Source organism: Numida meleagris, chromosome 7 (assembly GCF_002078875.1).
Source record: "Numida meleagris isolate 19003 breed g44 Domestic line chromosome 7, NumMel1.0, whole genome shotgun sequence".
Classification (NCBI taxonomy): domain Eukaryota; kingdom Metazoa; phylum Chordata; class Aves; order Galliformes; family Numididae; genus Numida; species Numida meleagris.
In genome coordinates, this window is record NC_034415.1 from 14,531,973 (window position 1) to 14,545,955 (window position 13,983).

At 41.1% G+C, this 13,983-nt stretch overlaps 1 long non-coding RNA gene across 2 annotated transcripts in view; it reads left to right on the plus strand.

Moving 5' to 3' along the window:
* Nucleotides 1-13,983, plus strand: part of LOC110402597 — a 44,084-nt gene that overhangs the window by 20,405 nt on the left and 9,696 nt on the right. The window lies entirely within an intron of this gene.

Consider the following 13,983-nt stretch of genomic DNA (forward strand, 5'->3'; position numbering starts at 1 on the left):
GTTATAGGAATACATTAATAGCAACAACAGCAGAAAGCTCAAGTGGGTCAGTTTTGGAGTTGTGCTGCCCCACAAAGCCAGGAACCGGTAGCTGAAAGGCTGCATTCTTGCTTTGTACTTCTGATTGAAAACATCCTGTCGGGCAATGCTTCTTTGTGATGCTGGATTGCTAAGTGTGTTGAGACGTACAAACCCTGAATGTCTTATTCAAAGAGAGATTTTTATTTGGAAAATCTTCAGTGTTTATTGAATTATAGAGTCACCAAGGTTGGAAAGGACCTCCAAGATCATCCAGTGCAACAATTCACCTACCACCAGCATTTCCCCACTAAGCCGTGTCCCTTAGTACAACATCTATCACTCTACTTTATTGTCTAAGAGGATAAAGAAATGGCTTGCGAATAGGGGACTGTATGTAGTCCAAACCTGGCGTGGACTGAAGGTTCAGTGCCCTGAGCTTGGAAATGAGTGCAGTGTGGGGTTTGGACAGGGGTCCTGGCTTAGTACACCTCTGAGGTCTCTCTGGCTGTGTGTGGAACCATAGGAGAGATGGGTCTGCTGTGAAGAAGGTGCATGCATTATGCATTTCGTACAGGTTGGGGTGAAGTAGCATCATCACTGCAGGGAATGGAGAAACTGAGACCTGTTCGAATGATGGCTGCTAGCAAATAGAAGTGGGCAAAATGGGTTCCCCGTTGCATGCTGGCATCTTAGTTAATGCAGATCAAAATTGTTTTACTTCAGGACAGTGTAGGAGATGGTTAATCTGTGGAGCTTCTGCTCTAGTTGGAATATTTCTATGTGTTTCTTCTTGAATTATTACTTTTCTTAAGCACAGTTAAATATACTAACTTTTACAATACTACATTTCAATGATTAATAAATTTAAACTAGGAAAAAGAGCTCATTCTCTGATTGCCTCAATTCCCAATGATGCAAAGATACTCAAAAGCTTGCAAGATCAGATCCTAGTTTTTAATATCTACATTATTGTCATTCGTTTTAGATTAATAAACAACACAATATTGAGATAGATTTCTCGCTTTTTTTTTCTTCTTTTTTTCCCACACAAAACACCCACAACTCTCTCCATGGTATAGCATCAGTCAGGCCAATCATCATCAGGAACAAAAAAGTACTTCCTTTTATCTCCACTCGGTCCACAGGTCATTGGATACATTTGATTTAGCCTGTAGGTGGAGGAAAGGTACAGAGGGAATTTTATTTTTCCTTTTTTATTTGGTATGTTAAAGAATCAAACCCAGAAAATCTATTTGACTCCAACTCTAGAAGCACAGAAATATGTCTAGAAAGGTTAAAATCTCCCACCATGTATGTAAGACAGTAGATATAAAATTCCTTTAGAATTTCAATGTTTTGAATGCTGATGATTAGAAAAAATAATGAAACAGAAATATATACCTGGATATTTTAAATACGTTAAGTAAAATTTCAGAGTGAGTACAACTTTGAACTCAAAGTATACTTTCTAACTTTGAAATGTCAAAATTGGGTATGTCTGAATTGGTCTTGGTCTTGTCTTGGGAGAGAACTTACTTGTGGTTGTTGCTTTTTGATCAGGACATTTTTCAAAAATAGATCTTCCCTATGAGAAAGTTTGTACAAATCAGGCTTTTTTGAAAATGAAGATTTCCTGCAGAAACATTTAAAAAAATGTTATTTTTTCCAGGTTTTAGACTAAAGGCCTAAGTGATCCCTAATCTTATCAAATATCTGTGTGACGGAATGCATACTCAAATAAATGCTATAAAATGAAATTAACGTAACTCAAGTAGCCCAAAAAAGTAAAAATAAAACCCCTTAATTAAGCAATAAGTAATCAATGCTGAGGAAGATCAGCCTTGAGGTTTTGGAGTCATTCAGGCAGCTATTCTCTGGGAGTACTGGTACAAGCAGATTTGGGTTTAAAGCCAGACACAGGACAGCTGTGTTGCTGGAAATTTGGGAGATCTCATTCTAAATATTTTAAGCCAGAAGAAATGTTTAAAACACTCTGCTATGCTTCAAAATGGTCTCATACGAGTAATCCCATTATCTTCAGGAGAATGAGGAGTATTTAACTGTTGCTAGATCTTGCCCATAACTAGTGTGTATTTAGATTCCTAACTGAGAAAAGAATATAGAAAATCCTAGATTCTGGAGAATACAGTTGAAATTACTTGTGTCACTTATAAAAAAGACTATTTATTAAAATACGGAGAAAAGCAGACCTACCAAAAATCTGGGAGGATTTGGTTTCTAACTTTAGCACAACCATCAGTTACTTCTTATTTCCACCCCCCCACACACTTAGCTCTGACTGGAGCTCAGTCAGTGGGAACCCACTGCGCTGGGAGCAGGCAGCAGCAGAGGGGCAGACGTGAGCCTCGCAACGCATGACACATTTTGCTTCCAGAAAATTGGTGGCTCCTTTAAGAAATGAAGGAATGTAGGGCTGCTAATTGCTAATCATCTGCTCAGTGTCAGTGCGGAGCAGAGCTGCTGTGCGCCAGCAACCTGCTGGGTTCCAAGGAGAGATGAAACCCTGGGGCCGGGAGATAATGGCACCTTGAACCTGCTGTGGACTTTTCCATCATGAAGAACTGTTTGGGCTTCCAGCTCTAAGGGAAAGCAATCTGGAGCAAAGAATTCTGGTTTGGTTCTCTTTCAGAGAGAGACCATTGCAAAGTCAGAATGATAAATGTAATTCAACACAAAATAGACTTATTAAAAAATATATTAATGTAGCAAAATAAGTTAACAAATAATGTAACAAAAGAAGGAGTGAGGCAATTCTATTATGGTCAGGTTATGTTTACATAAAGCCAAAACCACTCAAAAAACTGTAAAAGTTCCTGTCTTGAATGAAATACACTGCTGCAGTTGCTGTTTGTGCAAGTTACGGCTGCTCCTGCTTTTTTGTTCTCACATTGCTGTTGAAAATGGTGCCTTTATTTAAAGAAATGGCCTAAAAGGGACGTGAGTGATGTGACAGGCATGTAGTTCTGCTTTGCTCTGGTCCCTGTCAGAAGACATTTGTCTCTTCTGGGCCATGTTGGGTCAGAGCCCTACTTTTGGCTGTTCTGCTGCAGCCCAGGGCCCCACAAATGAACTGACCACAGTGACCAGTTGCTCGTATTCATGGCATGGTGTGCTGACCTACTTTAAAACACTCGATTCCAGCAGAGTACCGCTCAGCAGACCTGGCAGTAGGCTGGACTTGATGCCTGCCTTATTTTCCTTTCCCAACTAAACTCTTTAATGGGGTATTTGCTGTACAAACTCCAAAGCTCAGTGAGCTGCTCCACATTCCAGTTTCACAGGAAGCACAATCTGAGCTTGCCAAGTGCACTGCTCGGCATCCCGAATTCCTGTGCCGGGCAGCAGGAGGTTATGTAATGGGAGCACTCTGGGCCCGTGGCAGTCAGAGAGAGAAAAACAGACACGAGCGAGTGTGATGTGGCAGGAAGCGGCTTGTGTGGCATGAACAAATGGAGACTGAAAGGTGGCAGCAATGTGTGTTTAATACCAAGTTAAAACAACAAAATACTCACTTGGACAGCAAAGCTGAAGTCCCTCAGGCTGCTTTTAGAAGGTATAAATGAAGCAAACCTCAAAAATTTCATGGTGAATTTATTTGACAGTATGAGCTTAAATTACCCTAGCAGCTGGATAAGAAATGGTTCTCTTATAAGGGCGACAGAAGTTTTGTGGCAGATGACTTTTTTTTGGAGACATGATGATAAAAGCAATGGGTTACAGTAGATTTAAAGTCCTGTGAAGACGTGGGGCACTGGGGGATGAAAGCGCCACATCCAGCCCCAATTGCCACCCAGGTCCCTGCCATAGTCCAGGCCTGTGCTTCGGCTCAGGCTCCATTCCTGCAAGGAGGAGTGCAGCTAGCAGGCAGTGGTGATCTATGCTGCAGCTAGCTGCTGAAGCTGGAGGCAATCACCTCATCTGAGCAGGACCCCACTGCCTGCACTCTTGGGGGTGACAGCACTTGTTGAGTTCTGGCTGTGCCTGTGCTCAGGCTGAGCTGCTTGTCAGTGTGTCCTTTTTGCCATGTACTGGGGACATTGCTTGCTTCTTGGGATGAGCTCAGGCTCATCTGGTCCCAGGGACCAGAACAGGAGCACTGCTCAGTTTCTCCAGTGTTCTTCCTATGGTATGTTACTAGGCTTTGGGCCTCTTGCTGCAAATGTGAACCTTGATGCTGGCTGCTGAGAAGTACTTTATGGCCTGCAGTGATTTCTGGGGCTCCTCTGGGCTCAGTAGCTGTAGTGCAGATATGGCACAGACCATCCAAGCTCCCAAACCCCATGCTCACCTGCCAGGGCTGTGCTGCTGCACCACACAGGCTGTCCATACCTGTGCGGGGCTTGCTGTGCAGCAAGGCTTCCTCTGGTGAGGAAGTGACCCAGTTCAATCTGGGTTTGAAAGGAGTATGTGGTAAAGCATGGCTCCCACAGATGCGTGGTATTGCAGCATGGCCCTTCCTAAGGATTAGTTGGAAACAGCAGTGGGAGGGAACAGCCAGACTTTTTTGTAGCATACAAAAAGATGGGGGAAAGTGGACTGTAATTAATTTACCAGAATGCTACAGCTCTCATTTCACTTTGCTACAGTAATAGCTGAATGGAAATCCAGATTGTGTCTGAGCAGATGAAGAAATAAGCAGTCCCTGTGCATTTCATAGAAGAATGAATTTCATGTTGCTGTGGTTCCCAGTTGTTCCTCAGTTTACTTGGAGATTATCACTATCAGAATAGTCCATTCCTCAAAGGTGAATTAAACTTGTTTGTGTTTTGAAAGAGCATACATGTATCATCATCAACATCCTAAGCAAGATGCTTTGTAAACTTCTTGCATCACAGTTTTGTAACAACAAGAAAGTTAAAATTCATGTACGTGGAATCGCAAAGGTCACAGTGCACTGCCTACACATTTGAGGTGAGCTCTCTGCTCCCTGTGACTGCTAACCTGATCAGGAGAGCACTGGTACCTCTAGTGCTGCCCATCTGAGAGATCACTTACACAGCACGGCTCTCCAGGGAGGAGACGTATCTAACTTCTAGCACTGTTTGTTATTATGAGACCTAATGGAAAAGTCAGTTTGGAAAAGACATACAGATTGTGTGCTACTAGAGCTGCCTTCAGCATTTTCATAGAGAAATTGAATCCTTCTGCTGGAGATCTCCTGTTTATTCCCTTGCACTTTGCTGCAAGTTCTCCTTATGCAAAAGCTGTAGAATTTGTGTAAATTTTCAAGCTGCACGCTGGTCTTTCATTCTGGCACGTTGGGCCTCAGCTGTGAGTGGCACCTCGTGGGGACAGACCAGCAGGGCCTGGGCACAGCCCTGCTCTCTGGCATCATGGCACCCTCACCCACCTCTTCCTCCTGCCCTTCCTGCAGGGCTGGGAGGCTTTCCCGCTGGCCAGAGCTTTTTGTTTAGCTTCATAATTTTATGAGAAATGTTTGCTTTTTTTTTTCTTACTGTTTGTTTGTTTTGTTCTCTGTAATCACTGTTGCATGGAGTTTCACAGGATACTTTGTTGGTATTGAGAGGGGAAAGGCGAGAGAATATTTCCTAAAGGAGGCAAAACAGTGGGATTAAAGTTCATGTTCTGTGAACTACTCAGATTGCTTACACTTATGTGTATGCATTCATCCCTGTGATGGATGATCTCAGTTTTTGGGGACCAGATTTTTTTAGCAAACTCAGCCAATTAGGAAAGGAAGGTACTGCAGCTCTCATGCGTAAAAGAAGCAAACTCACGTAACCTTTTAAGAGAAATGCTTAGGCTTTCTTCCATAGATCCTATGCTTGAGAAAGTAGGAAGGAATAAGAAATACTTTTATGAAATGTGGCAAAGCTTGCACATGTTATGAACCTTTTACTTCTTCCTCCCAAAGGGTTTATGTATCTGCAACTTTTCAAAAAAGAAAACTGTAAGAAGTCTTTACAGTGTAACTTGAATACAAGTTGGTCCCTGTGCATGTGGGGCACCAGTGAAGGGTCTCGTAGAGATTGTCTTCACAACCACTTTTTGCAGGGATATACTCTTTTCTTCACTGGATGTTTGTGTACCTATGACATAGACTTTTTTTATTTGCATTTAAACAAACAAACAGACAAACCAGCAGATTTTTCCATCTATTTCACAACCACCCTTGCCTCCTATATATGTTGCTTGCCAACTATAATAAATGGACTGAGTTTTACAGACAATGCATGACACATGCTCTATATATGTCCTAATTCTGGCAAAGTTGCCCTATCCAGGCCTCAGTCTGAACTGTATTTCTGTATGAAATGTGTGTGTGTGTTGAGCAGGCTGCTGAGACAACTGTTGGAAACTTATCTTTAAAGCTTTATTGCAAGCCAGAATATTCTAAAACTTGGCATGCTGCATTTGGAGTGGGTGCAGTTCATTTAGTTAAATCTGGGTCTGTCTCCTGCTCTCATTCAGGTTCCCTAGGGTAGAGGGAAGTACCTAATTGCAAGGCTGTTTGCCAAGTTCTTGGCAATGGGAACTTCCCCCACTATGCAGTTTGTCTCTAAAGAAGATAAAATTCGTTTGGAATGGTCTACTGCTTTAGGGTAGGAAAAGGCAAAGAGTTTTCAAGAATAGTTTAGAAATTAAATTCAAGCATTTGTAACATATGTATTTACTTCTAAACACAATTGATTTGGTGTTTTCTTAACGTGTCAGTAGTTGAAAAGTACTTTGTAACTATCTTCATTCTACTACTTTCACCTCCACTTCCATTTTCTTCCTTGCTCACAGTTGGTTTTATGTGGTGTTTTGGTTCTATTGGGTCAATAATCAGCTTATGAAAACACTTTGTACCTATGCAGGTATATATGCACAAATATATGCAGCTATTTCATATCAAGAAGTGCAAATTCTTTATTTGAGTCAAATATGCTGCTGGAGTTTGAAAAGTACTTCTATGGCTTTGTGTACGTAACAGAAATCTGGCATGTGAGGCAGTGTGCATTCAAGGAGTGCGTATCAGCAGAGCAGAGGTACCAGCAGCGTTAGGGGATGGTGCTGCCGCTGGCTGGTCCTGCAGATCTGCCGTATTGCAGAGTCAGCACAGGCCCCACTCAGACAAAGACCTAAACATCTGTTTAACTTAAGGCATGTGCTTACACTTCTTTGGCATGGGCTTCTAACAGAGGGGGATGTTTTTGTTTTTCTGAGTACTTCACTTCACAAGGTTATGCTTAGGAAGCATTTTTCAACCAGGATGGAGATTCTTTTCCCTAGCTTGCTTTCAAATAAAGGGGTAAGATGTAGGCATGCAGTCCCCAAACTTGTGTTCCGTTCCTGTCCTTCCATACGTGCTTTCACAGGAGGGAACCTTGGGTGCACCAGCCTCAAAGAGACCTGCGGCTTGTTCATGTGAGACCCCGGTTTGGGAAGCCAGGGCTACAGGGCTGCCTGGTGCATGTCAGCCTCTCATAGGGAAATAGCAGACAGTGTCATTGCTGTTTGTTCACTTTCAGTTGGTTTAGTGCATTCAGTAACGTTCAGGTTCACAGGATGATCAGTATTCCTTCAATTACCTGACCCTGGCTATGAAAACTTGCAGTGGGCTTGTTCCTTCCTACTACTCTAAGCTATGGAAACAAATAGCTCTTCCTCTTGTATTGACCTCTATCTCAATTTCATTTAGTTTCTGCTTTCATCTACTTTCTGCATGTTGTCTGCTTAGATTCTTCCTGTACTCATACTGATCATTCGCTGGAACAGTTCATGTATGCATATTTTATATATTATTCTATAACAAATATCTGACTTAAAAATTCATTTGACCTAGCTGTCATGATAGCAAGAGCAAAGGGAACTTTTGAGTTCTCTTTGGGGAAGAGCTGTGCCTGAAAATTTGTGGAGGAAATCGCATTCTTGCCCTAACACTGACGGGAAATCTGCAAAGCTACTGGCAAACCACCGCTGGTCTGTTAGAGTCTTTCTGTTGAGCTCTGTTCTCCCAAGCATCGGGAATTGTTGCATTGCTCCACCTGAATCAAGGCGTTCCACTTTGAGACCTCGCCTAATTCTCTGCTCACCACAGCAAATTTGGGAAGAGTTGCTGAAGATCTTAAGAGCAGTTAAAGAGTTTTCTTAAAGATCTTGTGTTTAAGTCTGGTGTATTTAATTGTGTATTACAAATTTGATAAATGCATTTTGGGGGAGGAGCATGCAGAAGTCAAAGGAAAGGGGAGGAAAAAGCAACCATTCTTATTTCTGTTATAAAGACTTCCTCATGTACCAACAGAAATAAGGCCTGGATCAGATTGTCTTCCTTGTCATTTACCAGCAGAAGTTACCTTCTGTTGGCTATGTGGTGCGGCTCAAAAGAAAAGTCCTAGTGTGGGACTAGCCAGCAGGAAGATCTTGCTCCCTCAGAGCTGGGGATGTTAATGGCTCACTGTGGTTTGTTTGATGGGAATTTGAATTTACTGCTGTATCTGGTAGCATCCATCTTTCAGTTCTTCGCCTGTTTTGATAAGGAAAAAATCCTGTGCTGTTGCAGCCAGCTCTGCTCCTCCTGATAAATAAGCTGCATATCTTTAAGAGCCATTTATTACCCTCTGTTTGTCAGTTTTGTAAACTGGAAATGATTAGTGGGAAGAGAAGGGGAGGGCTGCTGTTCCACACAGGCTTCTCCCCAGGCCAGGGGGATGGGGTGGGGTGGGGTCGTGGCATTTCCCTGCACTCCCCCCTCAGCCCTGCACAGCCACAGGCAGAGCCAGGCGGGGAGCACCCCTCTGTGATTTGTAAGTGGTATAGCTACTTCTTTTGAATAATTAATACACGATATAATCAAACATCACCATTTCACAAACCACATTTATGGACAGTCAATACTTGAAGAGTAATTGTTTTTGTAGAGTATTATTTTTTTATTCTACATTTTATAGGCAGGCCAGAGGCTGAGTGAAGCATGTTCAGAACCAGTCCTAGAGGCAGTACATTCACAGAAGATATGTGGTTCAGTAGCAGTCAGCTGAAGTGAGACAGTGATGTCCTTCCTACCAACTTCATTAGGATCTAGACCGTCTAGAAGCAGTGAGTTTTATGTGCTCTATGAAATGAATCTTCTCAGGGATGTTTTATTTTACGTGCCCTGAAAAAAGGCCAGAGAATGCAGTTCTGGAGCAGTGTTAGTCCAGTATAATTTCATCCATCCCCAAAATAATTTACCAAGCATTCTGCAGCTCTCATTCGTCTGGCTGTTCAGAGATCTACCATATCTAAGTTACAATGCATCAAATTAATAAAATCATTACTTTTAATAGAGGAAAAGCATAGCAATCAGCAGGTAACTCGATCCTTTACTTTCTCAGAATGGGCTGTCAGGGAATATTCAGAACACTGTGATTTTTTTTACAAGGACAACAGGGGGAATACCTATAAATTCAAACTACATGTTATTTTCTTCATAGTAAGCGTGATTCAGGTTACAGAGCCAGTTGCAAGCAGATGAGCAATGGAAAACATAAACCAAAAGGCACACATGAGGCATCCCAGTAGGTGAAAACTTCTTGGTTGTAAGCTGCATGCAGGACTAATATACACTGCATGAATTGTCCATGGTAAATTATCCCAGTGAAATCCATCACAACAAAAAGTACTAGAGGAGCAAAGCCATCCCCAGTCTGAGTCTCTTACCTTCCTGCAGTAAGGTATGTTTTTGGAAAGTGAAAGGAGCCCTGAGAGGTGCTAGGGCAGTCCATGGGAATGGGCTGGATATCGGAGGGTAGAATAAATCTTTGGAGAGTTTTGAAAGCAAGTTTGAAACAACTTTTGTAGCTAGATACGGATGTGTTGGAGGAAAATGAAGTGGCTGATTTGTTACAGAAGCAGAAAAAAAGCATTTTGTTCTGTGTTCTTTGAATTCAGCATTACTATCTCTTTTTACCACTTTCTTTCAGAGTAAGGCAAACGTGTGTGTAGACATCTAGGAGAAATTTCAGCAGAAGATAGATTTTTCTCCCATGTTTAAAACTGGTATTCCAAGATCAGATGAGATAAGAATACAGACAAGAAAATTGAAATAGTAGTGAGAACTCTAGAATATCTTACCTGTGCTGCCATGTCCAAGTTAAGTGTTTTGATGAGGAAGACTGAAATCTCCAAAACAAGCCAAAGGGTAGTAGAACGGAGCAGGACTTGAGAGAAGACCCGTAGGATGACTGGAAATGAAAGTGATCGATGTGCTTGCATTATATAATGCACAGAAACATCCAAAGTCATAAAAGAATAATTGAAGACCAACACCTCTCAGCAACACAGTGCAGGGAGTCCAATCTTCTAATGGGATTTTTTTGGGAGAGCTAGTGAAAGGAAACACAAGAATCAAAATTACAGAGATCTTATCAATAAGCTGCCTCCTGCTGGGCATTCATTAGATCAATGTATATAATCTTTCATCACAAAAAAGTTAGTATTTTTCTAGTATTCCTGTTGTTAGGCTTCATCCTTACCTCTTCACATTAAGAAGTAAAACTACACATGCACTAGTTGTTATAAGCAGTAGTATGATTATGCCATGTAAATGAAAACCCTAATTAAAATACTCCTTAGCGCTAGTATTTTTGCAGGAAACACATAATGAAGGCTTAGACTGAAATCTGACTTCTCTGAAAACCATGGAAGAAGTTTATGCAAGAAAGCAAATGACATGTAACAAAAGCACCATCTTCCCTGCCATAGTCCCACAAGAGAATTTCAGTCTTTCCAGAAATTGAATAAACTGGGGATGGGCAGGAATGCTTTCAGTGATTAGTTTTTAGCATGATACAGTGCAGCATTGTATAGAGGCAACATTCTTGCAGAGTCAAAAGAACATGAAAGTAAAAAGGACTGAGTCATGGAGAGGCAGAACTAAGTACATGACCAAAGGTTTTTAAAGTTTCAGTCATGCTGTACCCTCTGTTTCAAAATACCCAATTTACTGATCCGTGCCTCAGTGGTACCAGAAATGTTCAGAGTAACAAAGCTCTATGTGCCTGCCTTCGCCAGCATATGATCAAAGGGCCTATCCAGTTTCCGCCCACTGTGTGCAGGCAGCCAACTTCAATATTTACCACCCTTTGAACTGGCCAACCAGGAATGCAGCAGTAGAAAGGAGCGTGAGCCTTCTGCGTACTGCCACTGTCCTGGAATACGTACTGTTTTCTGGAAAAGGGACAGGATGAAGCAAACATGCGGTGACTTCATTAGTAGTAAAATTAATTTTAGGCTATACAATTTGAAAAGCAAATAAATAATTAAAAAGGGGACCCACTGCAACTATGTAACGTAAGGAATAAGTAATGACTCAGAAAACAGTCTTTGCTATAAGCCTACAAATTGAGATATAATATTGTTTGGGTATAGAATAAGAATCTGCGAAGCCGTAGAAGATAATAATTTCATTTTAAATGCTGTTGTTCTCCTAAGTGCCTTCGGTGTTTAGTGACTTTCTTCCTGCAGCAGAAGTGTCTTCAAAGGGAGGTAATAAATAAAAAGGAGAAAGCTGATTTGTCTGACTCCCATTGTATTGAATGGATTGTTCCCAGTGCATAGGAGAATTTCAGGTGTGCTGTACTAATTGCAAATGTATTTTTTAAAACATGCCATCTAGTTCAGAAGAAAGTGCCTCTTCATCACCAGTAACTTCTGATGAAAGACATGAAGATGATTTTTTTCTTTGTATTTTGCTAACCAATAGGACTAGTAAGAAATCTGCTAAGAAAATAAATCATCTTCGTAAAGGAAATGGTTTTTGTTTGGCAGTTGTAATTAAAGCAGGGAGATGCATAGTAGCCAGAACAGTTTACAAAGCCCACCATGACTTTGATGTGATTTTTTTTTTTTAATTCTTGCAAAATCACAATGCCTTGATTACTAGATTAGCCATGTCAGAGCCTCCCAGGAATGAAAATTTCTTTATGTTCTACCTTGAGGTCCAGTCTAGCTCTTCACCTTAGGAACCTGTCCTGATATTGGACAGTTACAGAAATATTTTCAGATCCCATCAGACCTGGTGGACTCCAGAGGCCACTAAAGATTCTCGAGATCCTTTTGCACCTGCACGGGAAGTTTTGGCTGCAAATTGGTTCTGAATTGCTTTTACTATTTGGACAGCAAAGACCATGTAAACTCTAGGTATGGCAAATGCATACAATAAGGAGGATAATGAATATTCTCAGACAGAATATTAATGCATGATTTATTTTCTTATCCACATAACAATTTGCTTTATGTAAGCCCTTTCACACTTTAAGTCCAATCTCAAAAGCCATTGAGTCCAATCTCAAAAAGGAGAGTACTACAATCCCAGCAGGATTTGGAAATTCATTTCTACTTCATTGTCAGTGTTATCCAGAAAAACTTGTTACTGGTTTGCAGGTGCTTCTTCAAGCACGTCTAGTAAGATGCTCTCCCATTCCCTAATTGTCATTTACAACCAGGAAAAATACTGTAAGCTTAAAATGTGCCACCATTTCCTTACCTAGACTCGCTTAGGACTAGGAATAAGCTTGTCTTCCCTACACCTGATACACAGACGTGTTTAGATTTGCTCCCGACATTTTGTTCTCAGGATTATTCCTACCAGTTTCTCTTTATCTAACCGAGCTCATTTTTGCTGCCTTACTTGGTTTATTTCCAATGTATTAACATCCTTGTCATAGCACAATGTCCAGAACTTAACTGTGTTCCAGCTGTGTTCTTGCAACTGTTTGAACATGTGTTGTAGCACTGTTGTTTCTGCATGGAGTTTCTTCTAATTGCAGTTATCATGGTACGAAATTCACATCCAGTTTATAAACGTGTCAAATAATTCAACTTTAAAGGAACCTTTTCTTTTGGCTCTTACCTGTAGGACTATTGGAGAGATAAGGAGAAACTCAGAGGCAACTAGTTGCTCACCTCTAGCGTTTCCTTGCTGTTTTCCAACAAGCCTAACATTAACCCTTTTTTTTCCCTTCCCAGTTCAGAGCCCATTGTGTTTAATATTTTACCTCTGGTTTTCAAACTTTTGTAGAGTGTTCCAGAAGCAGTACTTAGTAGGCATGTGTCTTTTCAAACATTTTTCTCTTTGCTTTATCCTTCTCCCAGGAAATGTTTCATGTTTTAAATAAATAGCTATCTGGAGGAAGAATAACAATGCTTTCTTCTAGCTTGTTACCAAATATTCTGAGACTAGAACTGTTACTTGCAGAATTTTATTTACCCTTAATAATGGTAAAATCACCATCAGCAATGATGTTCCTTCTCTGATTATTAAACTTACACGGTGGTTAACGGTTGCAGTGCCTGCTGCAAGGAGCTGCTCAATGCAGTGGCGAGCAGGAGAGCTGAAAAAGCTGAAGTGGTTTAGAAAGCTCGCAATGGATAGTTGGCATTTTTTCCTTGTCAGCTAGTGCTCTCATGAGACCACAGACAGTATGAGTGAACATAGGAGGAAACAATACATCTGCAGACACTGGCAGACAGCATCACTTGACAAATTTGGCCACGGTTCCTCTAGATAAATAATTTCTCAGTGACGTGCTGGGTTGAAATTATATAAACAGCAAAAGTTACTAAGACCTGGGCCCCAGAGTATTGTGGGTTTCAGGATTTTCTGAAACCCACCATCAGTACTCCGACATCTACAAATATTTTTCTCTAACAGCTGATGCCAGGGATAGAGCAATATCACCATTGCTTTGCATGTACTGAAGATTTTGAATGCACTGAAATAATTGCTCTTTAGCCACAGCACTGGTCATGATGTAACAATCAGTTTCTCCACAAAGGCTTATACAAAAGTTATCAAAGCAGCAATCTTTTTTTCCTGGAGTGGCTGTAACCTTTTATAGCAACAACTCTACGAGCATTTCAAGAAATGTATGTGGAAAAAACACTGTATTAAATTTCAGCCTCCGAAAGTATCACGGATTTCTAAAGTGGTAACTGCTGAGCATAACATGACTT